The sequence below is a fragment of the Syzygium oleosum genome, unplaced genomic scaffold, assembly GCF_021117445.2.
Source record: "Syzygium oleosum isolate NSW1041296 unplaced genomic scaffold, Sole_v2.1 Sole_v2.19, whole genome shotgun sequence".
In the NCBI taxonomy this organism is placed as follows: domain Eukaryota; kingdom Viridiplantae; phylum Streptophyta; class Magnoliopsida; order Myrtales; family Myrtaceae; genus Syzygium; species Syzygium oleosum.
In genome coordinates, this window is record NW_026607503.1 from 7,508,663 (window position 1) to 7,518,969 (window position 10,307).

Below are 10,307 nucleotides of genomic sequence, written 5' to 3' on the forward strand. Positions count from 1 at the left end.
AGCCGCCGCCACCCGCCGTACGTCGCCGCCGCCCGCCGGTACCGAGCGCCGTACGCCGCCGTCCACGTCTCCGCCTCACCTCACCATCACCACCTGGCCGCCTCTCTCTCTCTTCCTCCTCATTTCGGCACCATCACCACCACCATCATCCCCCTTAGCCGTGTGAGATCAGTCGAGCACCACCAGCCGCCGTTCGCCGCCGAACGCCGCCCTGAGGACCGCCGGAGCGTTGCCGCTGAACCGGCTTGAACCAGCCACCGTCCAGCCCATTTCTTCTCCTTGTTCAGCCACATTTGAAGCTCAAAACCTGGTGAGTGGAAACCCTAACCCTTAATTAGGATTATGTGCACTTTAGACAAGTTTTATGGGTTATTAGGGTATTTTAGGGGTTGATTAGTGGCGGACGATTATGGCTGATTTTGTGGCTATTTTGGTGGTTTAGTGTGATGATTTAAATGTGATTTGGTGGCCTAGAATGGGCTGGTTGTAGGCTGAGCATTGTGGACTTGGTTTGGGCTATTATGCGGATTAAAATGGGCGTAAGGTGTAGACTGAGTATTGGCTAATTTTGTGGTGATTTTAATGGCCTAATGTGATAATTTGAAGGTGGATTAGTGGCCTAGAGTGGGCTGATTAGTGGCTGTTCATGGTGGGCCGAATTGGGCTTTGTACGGCTAAATTGTGGTTTAATTGTGAATTGCCGAGTGTGCCTTGATTGCTTACGTGGTGGCTGATTTGTGCATGATTTGTGATTAGGGGCATGTCGGGCCTTGAGTGTGCTCAATTATATTGTTTCAATCGCATGAGTTCGGGTGCCAGTTGTCTGCACCGTGGTTGATTTGAGTTACGTGGTTAATTGGATATATTGAGATGTGAATTGAACATGTGAGTATGTTAAATTGAGTGCTCAATGAGAATTTATAGATGCCCGAATGTTGGTTGTTATGGCCATGAGTTGTGCATATTGATCATTGGCATAACATGTGCATCATGTGAATGTGCACGATTGGCATCGAGCATGTGATCACCTAAATCGCCCCGATGCGTCTTACGTGGGGTTCAAATAATAATTGGTGGTATGTGTACGTGTGATCACATAAAGCCCTGATGCGTGTTACGTGGGGTATCGAACCCGTCCTGATGCGTTTTACGCGGGACGATGCCCGGACTACTGGAAGATGGCCAACCTGATGCGTTTTACGCGGGCCGGAGATCGATCGAAATGTGATAGACCTAATGCGTTTTACGCGGGTCGGACCTGATGCGTTTTACGCGGGTCGGTGATAAATGGAAAGTTGGCACGTGTGCAAGTGTGCAGAAATGAGCATGAGCATATGCATAGTGATGGCACGTGTGCAAGAATGCAATAACGAGTGCTAGCATGTGCATGGAATGCATTCATGGCCAATTGATATGTGCGCATGTACCATTGTTGGGCTCAATGCCATTATTATTATGTGCCTAACCTGCAGGGTCAATATATGTTGATTTGGGCCCGAGGGCCTAAGTCGTGTGATTACTCTATTATGTGTTTGGTAATACTTGTCCGGGAGGTGCATGTTAGCCTAGTTTAGGTTTAGGGGGCCTACTTGCTGAGATTTATTCTCATTGTTGTTTAAACCCAACTTTTCAGACCCCCGACCCTGAAGATGGTAGATGCATCGCTTCGTTTTGGGATCCCGTATCACATAGAGCGATCGGTGATCGAGCACCCCGTAGGGAACGGGGAGTCTTATGTTAGGTATTATATCGTAGTTTGGGTGGATGAGGGCGGGCCACATTTCCGGGCCTATCCTTATCTCGCTTGGTGTTTTCGGGACCAGTTCGGTACTCATGGACCTCTTAGGACCTTCGACGTCCCGTTCGACATATTAGGCCAGCTGGATCCGCAGGCCGCCGATGGAGAGGTCGTGAGTTCCGCTGCCACGTCCGAGGAGGATTCCAGCACCCAGCCAGTCATCATCGAGATGGATATCGAGTCCGAGGGAGAGGAGCCGATGGACTGGGAGTCCGACATCGAACCGGAGCTGGAGCCCATGGAGCAGGAGCTAGAGCCAGAGGTTGATTCCGGGGAGGAGTCAGTGGACGTCGAGTCCGAGCTGGATTCGATGGATTCTAAGTTTGAGTCGTATGATGACTTGTCCGAGCCCTCGGGATCTGACTCGGACTGGTTACCTTAGGATTTATCCTTGACCATGGTTAGGTAGGGCCGACACTTTTTGATAGAGCCCCTTTAGAGTTAGTGCCTGACCGCCTAAGCCACCTACCCCTTTTTGATGTTAGTGGCTGTTGACCCATATTTTGGTTGGTGTATAGTTCTGTCTATAATAGATATTGTAAATCCCTGTTATTAATGCAAGTTGTAATTATTGTATGTATCGTTATCCTTGGTCATGTGTTGTTATATTATGTACGGGTGTTGTGTTGCTTCCGCATGTGCCTTGTTCTCTGTTTTGGGTTTTAGGTCGGCGACGCGTCCTGGGACGTCGCACTAAATTCGACCGCGGTAGGGTTGTCGCGTGCTGTAGGGTTCGGGGCGTGACAATAGGATTTTGAATTTGCCTAGGGGCTCCTCGCCTGTAGGACTTTGAATTTGCCTAGGGGCTCCTCGCCTATAGGACTTTGAATTTGTCTAGGGGTCCTCGCCTGTAGGACTTTGAATTTGCCTAGGGGCTTCTCACCTGTAGGACTTTGAATTTGCCTAGGGGCTCCTCGCCTATAGGACTTTGAATTTGCCTAGTGGCTCCTCCCCAGTAGGACTTTGAATTTGTCTAAGGGCTCCTCGCCTGTAGGACTTTGAATTTGCCTAGGAGCTCCTCGCCTATAGGACTTTGGGAAGACTTCAAACAATGAATGCCTTGACCGTGAGTTATGTGATTTTGAGGTTTCACTAACCTTTGTATGGTTTTTAGTTGACCAAAAACTATTTTGAAAAATAGTTTTGAAATTAATCAAAATTGTTTGAAGCATGGTTTTTTTCTTAGCTTACCACAAACTGTTTAAAAACCTAGTTTTAAGTTGGCCAAAAACTTTTGAGACCTGGCTTGAAAACATTTCATTCTTTGCATTAATGCATTTCAGACATTCAAATTTCCTTTTCGATGAATTATTTTAACAAAATGCTTACAATCTTTCACAAAATGCTTGAAATGATCATTTGGAAGACCTTCATTAGAAAGGATTTATTTCAATATATGAACTTGATCTTTTCTTTATATAATTGAAAGGGGAACTTGTCTGATATCCCTCAATTTTATCTCTCTTAACCAATCCTTAGGTATTTAGAGATGTTCGCAATATATACAATCCAATTGATCCGATAAGGTCTTTCGGAGGACTGCAATATTAGCTTGGTCAATGGCTATTCAAAGGATAGGCATTCTGAGGCCAAGAAAAAGGATTTCATCATATCTGACTTCGGGTCTACAAGTTAAGAACCTCAAGGATAAGACAAGAAATTATTGCATACACTTCTTTGAGCGATGACTTCTTATCATAAAGTCATGTTTCTACTCTCAACATCCCAATCTGAAGAGTCTTTGGGGAGAGAATGTATTGTTGGTATTGGGTAGGCTTAAAAGGCTCATTTATTTGAATTCAGGGTTTTTATGAAATTGATGACCTTCTTGGCACACCACCTTTTCTTTTCTTCTTTTTTTTCACTAGAGATCTTTTCCTTTATGAACATCAGAGTCCTCTAAACATTCATCACAATCTCTTTTCTTTTGCTCATTCTAACTTGTTGTGATCTATGATCTCTCATGATCTTGACTTTGCTCTGGCATGACTTTTTTGTCATTTTGAGCTTTCTTTTGAACTCTTTTTTTCTTTCTCATTTTTCTCGGGCATTTGGCCTTGCTTTTAGCAGATACACTGCTTTTTCATGCCCCAGACTCTTTCGCCTTTGACCTTTTTGAATTCTAAGGACTCTGTGTTCTGCCCTTTTGTTTCTTATCTATTAAAGTGGATCATATGTTCATGCTCCAGTGTGAAGAGATGATTACCAATTTGGGATTCTGAAATGAATCAGGCTTAATTGAGCTTTTGTCAAAGGTAATGTGTTTGGGTATAAGAAATGAAGTGCTCTTCTTCGTCTTGGGATGTCTTGAGCTTCCATATGACTTCATATGAAGTTATCACAGAAAGATTGATGCAAGAGTATGCAATAAAATCTTTCTTGATCCTATTCTATATAGCTGTCAATCCACAAACCTCCTGATTTGCCCCAATGTGGGGTGGTTCTTAACAGGGTTGTTTTGGGAAAACTTCTCTACTATTTTGGCCCAAATTTGGTTTGCAAGAGATAAGCATGTGTTTGGGATAGTGAAATGACTGCCTTTTATCATTTCAATCCATGTAATCATTGCGAACATCCCCTATTTCCTTCGGATGAGTTTTTCTCACTCACTTCTCTATTTTGACTTTGAGTGTATAGGGGACGTGTTTGGATATGGCTTACCTTTCATCATTTGAAGGTCTTTTCATTTGATTTGATCCAAACTTTCACTTTGAAATTTTTTAAAGCCTTTTGTCAAATTATCCCTTTTAGGGAATTTTGATGCTTAGTGCATTTTCAAAGAAAACGTGTTTCAAAACTCTTGATTTGAAACATTTCTGAGGTATTTTCTTTTCAAAACAATCTGTTTTGTTTCGCTCAGTCTTAGTGTCATTCCGCGTGGGAAAAAGAAGTTCGTGTTTTTTTTTCTTAAGAATGCAACTTCTTTAACACATGTTCTCACGATTTAGGGATACCTGTCTGATCAACTTACCAAGATCCCTCTTGTTTGCATGTTTTTGCTTTAGTTCCACTGGGGATTCTTCTTTTGTTGCTTCCTTTTCTTTGTTTCTCTGGGGATGATAAAAAGGAAAGCACATTAAAGGATATCAATGGAAAATATAAATGGAAGTGATACTTCCCTCTATTATTTGATAACTCCATTGGGGATTCTGAAATCACCAACTGGTTCGGATTCTTTTTGCTTTCTTCTGCAAAACAGATAAACATGTTCATGAAATGCATGGTATTTATGATATGCATGATATGCACATGTTCTAAAGTGACCCGAATCTTTTCTTGAATGTTCGTCTTCATTTTATGGGTAGAAAATCTTGACAGCATCATATCTACAAGAATCAATGCTCCTCCAGGAAGAACCTTCTTGACAATGTATGGATCCTCATAATTCGGAGTGAATTTGCCACGAGGATCTGAATTGTTGAAGATGACTTTCTTCACTACTAAATCCTCTGTTTTGAAATTCCTCGGTTTCACTTTCCGATTAAAGGATTTAGCCACTCTTCTCTGATAAGCTTGCCCATGGCATATAGCTCTTAATCTCTTTTCATCGATCATGTTGAGTTGTTCATATCTTTGTTGGATCCACTCAGCTTCCGAAAGCTTTAACTGTGATAGTATCCTTAATGAAGGAATTTCTACTTCAGCAGGTAGCACTGCTTCCATTCCGTAAACCAGTGAAAATGGGGTTGCTCCAGTTGATGTTCGAATTTAAGTTCGGTATGCCATCAGAGCATACGTCAACCTTTCATGCCAATCACGATAATTTTCGACTGTCTTGGCCAGTATCTTCTTGATATTCTTATTTGCTGCTTCAACTGCTCCATTCATTTGTGGACGGTATGGAGATGAGTTCAGATATCGGACATGGAAGTATTCAAGTAAATCATCCACGATCCTGTTGTTTAGATTTGAGCCATAGTTCGTAATTATTGTTTATGGAACTCCATACCTAGCAATGATGTCCCGCCTAATGAATCTTGCAACATTCTTGGCAGTAACATTCGTGTAGAAGTTTGCTTCAATCCATTTAGTGAAATAGTCAATAGCGACTAGGATAAATCGGTGCCTGTTTGAAGCCTTGAGATTGATTGGACCAATCATATCAATGCCCCACATTGAAAATGGCCATGGCTCAGACATTTGATGTAGCTCATTTGGCGGTGTATTGGTTTTGTCTGCATAAACCTGACATTGATGGCAACATCTCACGTGTTGGATGCAATCTGATTCCATTGTCATCCAATAGTATCTCGACCTCACAATTTTTCGGGCTAGAAGATGTCCATTCATGTGTGGTCCACATTCACCTTCATGAATTTCTTTCATGATTTGTTCAGCTTCTGTAGCATCCATACATCTTAACAGGGTTGAATCAAATGATTTCTTGTAGAGGGTTTGACCACTAAAGAAGAATTTGTTGGCTACCTTCCTTATAAATTTCCTGTCACCTGGTTGGCTTTCTTCAGGAAATTCTCCTGATTGAAGATATATTTTGATGTCATGATACCATGGTTCTTTGTCGAACTCTGCTTGGACCATCAGGCAATGAGCTGGTTGTTCAAGAATATTGATTCTCAATGGTTTTATATCCATACCATCTTCAGCTTGTAGTAAGGATGACAAAGTTGCCAGAGCATCTGCAAAATGATTCTGAGTTCTTAAGAGATAATCGAATGTTACTTCTTCGAAACCTTCTATCATCTCTTCTAAGTATCTGTGATAAGGAATTAGCTTGGCGTCTCGAGTTTGCCATTCGCCAGTTGTTTGCAATATGATGAGCATAGAATCTCCATATACTTGTAACCTTTTTACCTTCATTGAAAGGGCTAATTGTAAGCCAAGAATGCATGCTTCGTATTCAGCGACGTTATTGGTACATGGAAATACCAATTTCGCAGATACCGGATAGTGTTGGCCTTCTGGGGAGATCAGTACTGCCCCAGTTCCTGATCCAGATAAGTTGGTTACACCATCAAAATACATGGTCCATTTATCGTCGACCAGTGTTAATATATGATCATCAAGTTGTTCTTCAGGACTGACAATATTTTACGAATTTTATGCCAACATGTCTTCTATTGCTCGCCCTTTAACTGACTTTTGGGATGAACTTCTGATGTCGAATTCTGATAACAAAACTTGCCACTTTACCAATTTCCCGACCAAGGAGGATTTCTCAAGAAGGTACTTGATCGGATCATTCTCGGTTACTAGCAAAATTTGATGATGGAGGGTGTACTGTCTTCATTTGTGTAATACTCAAATCAATGCAACGCATGTCTTCTCGACTGCTGGGTAGTTCGTTTATGATGTTGTAAACTTCTTTCTCAAGTAATAAATGGCTTGTTCTTTACTATCATTTGGTCTTCTTTGTATAAGCACTGCTCCTAACGACTCATAGTGAATCGTCAAATATAAGATCAGCGGAACTCTCGGGATTGGTGGTACCAGCACTGGTGGGCATACCAAATATTCTTTGATCTTGTCAAAGGCTTGTTGACATTCCGCATCCCACTTTACTTTGGCATTTTTCTTCAACAGTTTGAAGAATGGTTTAGCAGTCTCAGAAAGCTGATAAATGAAACGGACAATGTAATTTAATCGCCCCAACAGGCTTCTCACTTCTATTACCATAGAAGGAGTCTTTAAATCATATATTGCCTTGATCTTGGAAGGATCTATTTCGATTCCTCTGTTACTGACCACAAATCCTAGCAGTTTGGCAGATTTTGCCCCAAATTCACACTTGTTGGGGTTCAATCGCAACTTGTACTTTCTAAGTCTTTCGAACAATTTGCGAAGTAGCTCAACATGATCATCTCCTTGTTTGGATTTTGCAATCATGTCATCCACATATACCTCGATTTCGTTATGCATCATGTTGTGGAACAAAGTTACCATTGCCCTTTGATGTGTGGCACCAGCATTTTTCAAACCTAAAGGCATCACCTTATAACAAAATGTGCCCCATGGTGTTATGAAGGACGTTTTCGCCTTATCCTCTTTCTTCATGAGGATTTGATTATATCCTGAGAAACCATCCATGAATGAAAATGTTTCGAACCCAGCAGTGCTATCCACTAATACATTAATTTGTGGAAGCGGGAAATCATCCTTAGGGCTTGCTTTATTTAGGTTGCAATAATCAATGCACACCCATACTCGACCATCTTTCTTCATTACGAGTACTATATTGCAACCCATTCTGGATATGGTACTACTTCGATGAAACCGACTTTGAGCACTTTCATCACTTCTTCTATTTTCTTCGCTAGTTCCGGCTTTGTTCGCCTTAGTTTTTGCTTCTTTGGTGGAATACTTGGATCAATTGGCAAAGCATGTTCAACTATGTTCGGATCGAGGCCTGGCATGTCAGCATAAGACCATGCGAATATATCTTGATATTCCTTAAGCAAATCTATGATCCTTTCTGCCTCTGTTGAGGGAAGACTTTCTCCAATCTTAACTTCTTTGGGATTCTCTTTATCGCCCAGATTAACAGTGATCGTTTTCTCTAACGTGAGTGGCTTTGATTCTTCATGACGGATCCATTCTCTTCTGATCCATTCCTCATCTTCATTATCTACTTCAATATCGCAAGTGATCTCCTCGGAAAGATTTGGGTCACATATGAACCTATTATGGATATGCGAATGCTCATGCCTGACATGTAACAAACATGATTAGTAATTTCATACAAAGTAAGTAACGCACTTGATTCTATGAAAAACCTTTTAGAAACTCATTTTGAAATTTATTTTGAAAGAACATAAAGACAGAGCTAGTCCTCATATCATCAGACTTCCTTGCTCTTAAAATCATTTTCGCAACTGTCGCGCCGCGCCTTTTCTTTTTTTAGGGCTTTTGGGATTTGCGCGCTAAGGAGGTATTTCCGTGTAAGGGTCTCTCCCAGATCATACCTCACGTGACAATGGAAGGTAATTTCCTATTTAGTCTAGGTTTGTGATTTTGGAGTCGCTATTAGTCATTATTGGTAGGTAGACTAGAAACCTAATCGAGGTACGGGAGAAATACCACGATTCTACGAACCAGAGATTCTGAGTACGGGGACTTGATTACGTTATTGATCCCAAATCGAGATCCCTAACACCCTTTCGGTACCTAAGAACAATATAATGTCTAACGTGTCATGCGAATTTCCGAGGCTTACCCACTAATCCTATTCGTTCTAATCGCGGGAAAGACCAAACAAGTATTAAACACACAATCAAAGTCAATCCAGTCAATCAATCCTAAGTGATCTCTAAAACGAAAATCAATCAAAACACACAAACCCTAATGAAGCTCTAAAAGCTTATTCATTTCATGATATGTATTTTTTAGGGTTTTAGGGTTTTTTAGGGGTTGTAACCCCTGAATTTGGGATTTTCTAAAAATGCCACTTGGGCAATTTCAAAAATTCAAATCTCACTTTTTATGGATGGCCACGATGTTTTTGGACCATTCTGTGAATTTTTAAAATTTTTGAATTTTTTCTTTTTTTCGAAAAAAACTTTTTGTAACTGAGAATTGATTTTTTTGATTTTCCGAATTTGTTTTATATTTTCCAATTTTTCAATTTTTTATTGATTTTCCAAAATTTTTACATTTTATTTGTATTTTCTGAATTTTCTGAATTTTTTATGAATTTTCTGAAAATTTTTGAATTTTTATGAATTTTTTGAAATTTTTTTGAGTTTTTATGAATTTCCTAATTTTTTTATGAAATTTCTGTTTTTCTATGAATTTTCTTGATTTTCCAAAAAATTTTCATATTTTCTTGATTTTTTAAATTTTTCTGTGAAATTTTTTTTATATTTTTTTTAGATTTTTTTTTATTTTTAATATTTTTTAAATTTCCCGCCGTGAAAATGAACTGGGCCGGCCCGGTTAGGCCGAACTGGGCCGGCCCGGTTAGGCCAAACCGGGCGTCGCTGGTGCCGGTCGCCGGCCGTCTTCTCCGGCAAGACCAAGGCCAAAAAACGGCGCCATTTTGATGTTTTTTTTCATTTAGGCATTTTGACAAATAGGTTGTGGGCATGATTTTATGTTTTACCTTATCAAGGCCGCCACTTTGGATCGGAATCCGGCGACCTTCCGGCGACTATCTCGCCTTTCCAATTGCACCATGGTGATGTTTTTATGTTCTATTTTCAGTCCGATCCATTTAGCATGTCGTCGGACCTCTAATGGCCGGCGAAATTCAAGTCCAAAGAACCTAAACTATTTCTAGCTAAAACTTGAATTTCCAGAACTCGAACCATTACCATACTCGCCCTAGCCGTCTAAATCGTTTCTAATGACTAACCAAAACATCAAACAAAGTCAAAGAGACTAACTTGAATGGCCCTACAGCCACGGCGGTGCTCCGGTGAGGGTAAATGAACTCCGGCGAGGTGGTTCGTAAATGGCCGATTCGGTTTATGCACATTTAATCCCCATTTTACAATCAAACAAAGAGAAACATGTTCAGAAACTCATTTTTGGCATCATAGTACTTAAAATCAAC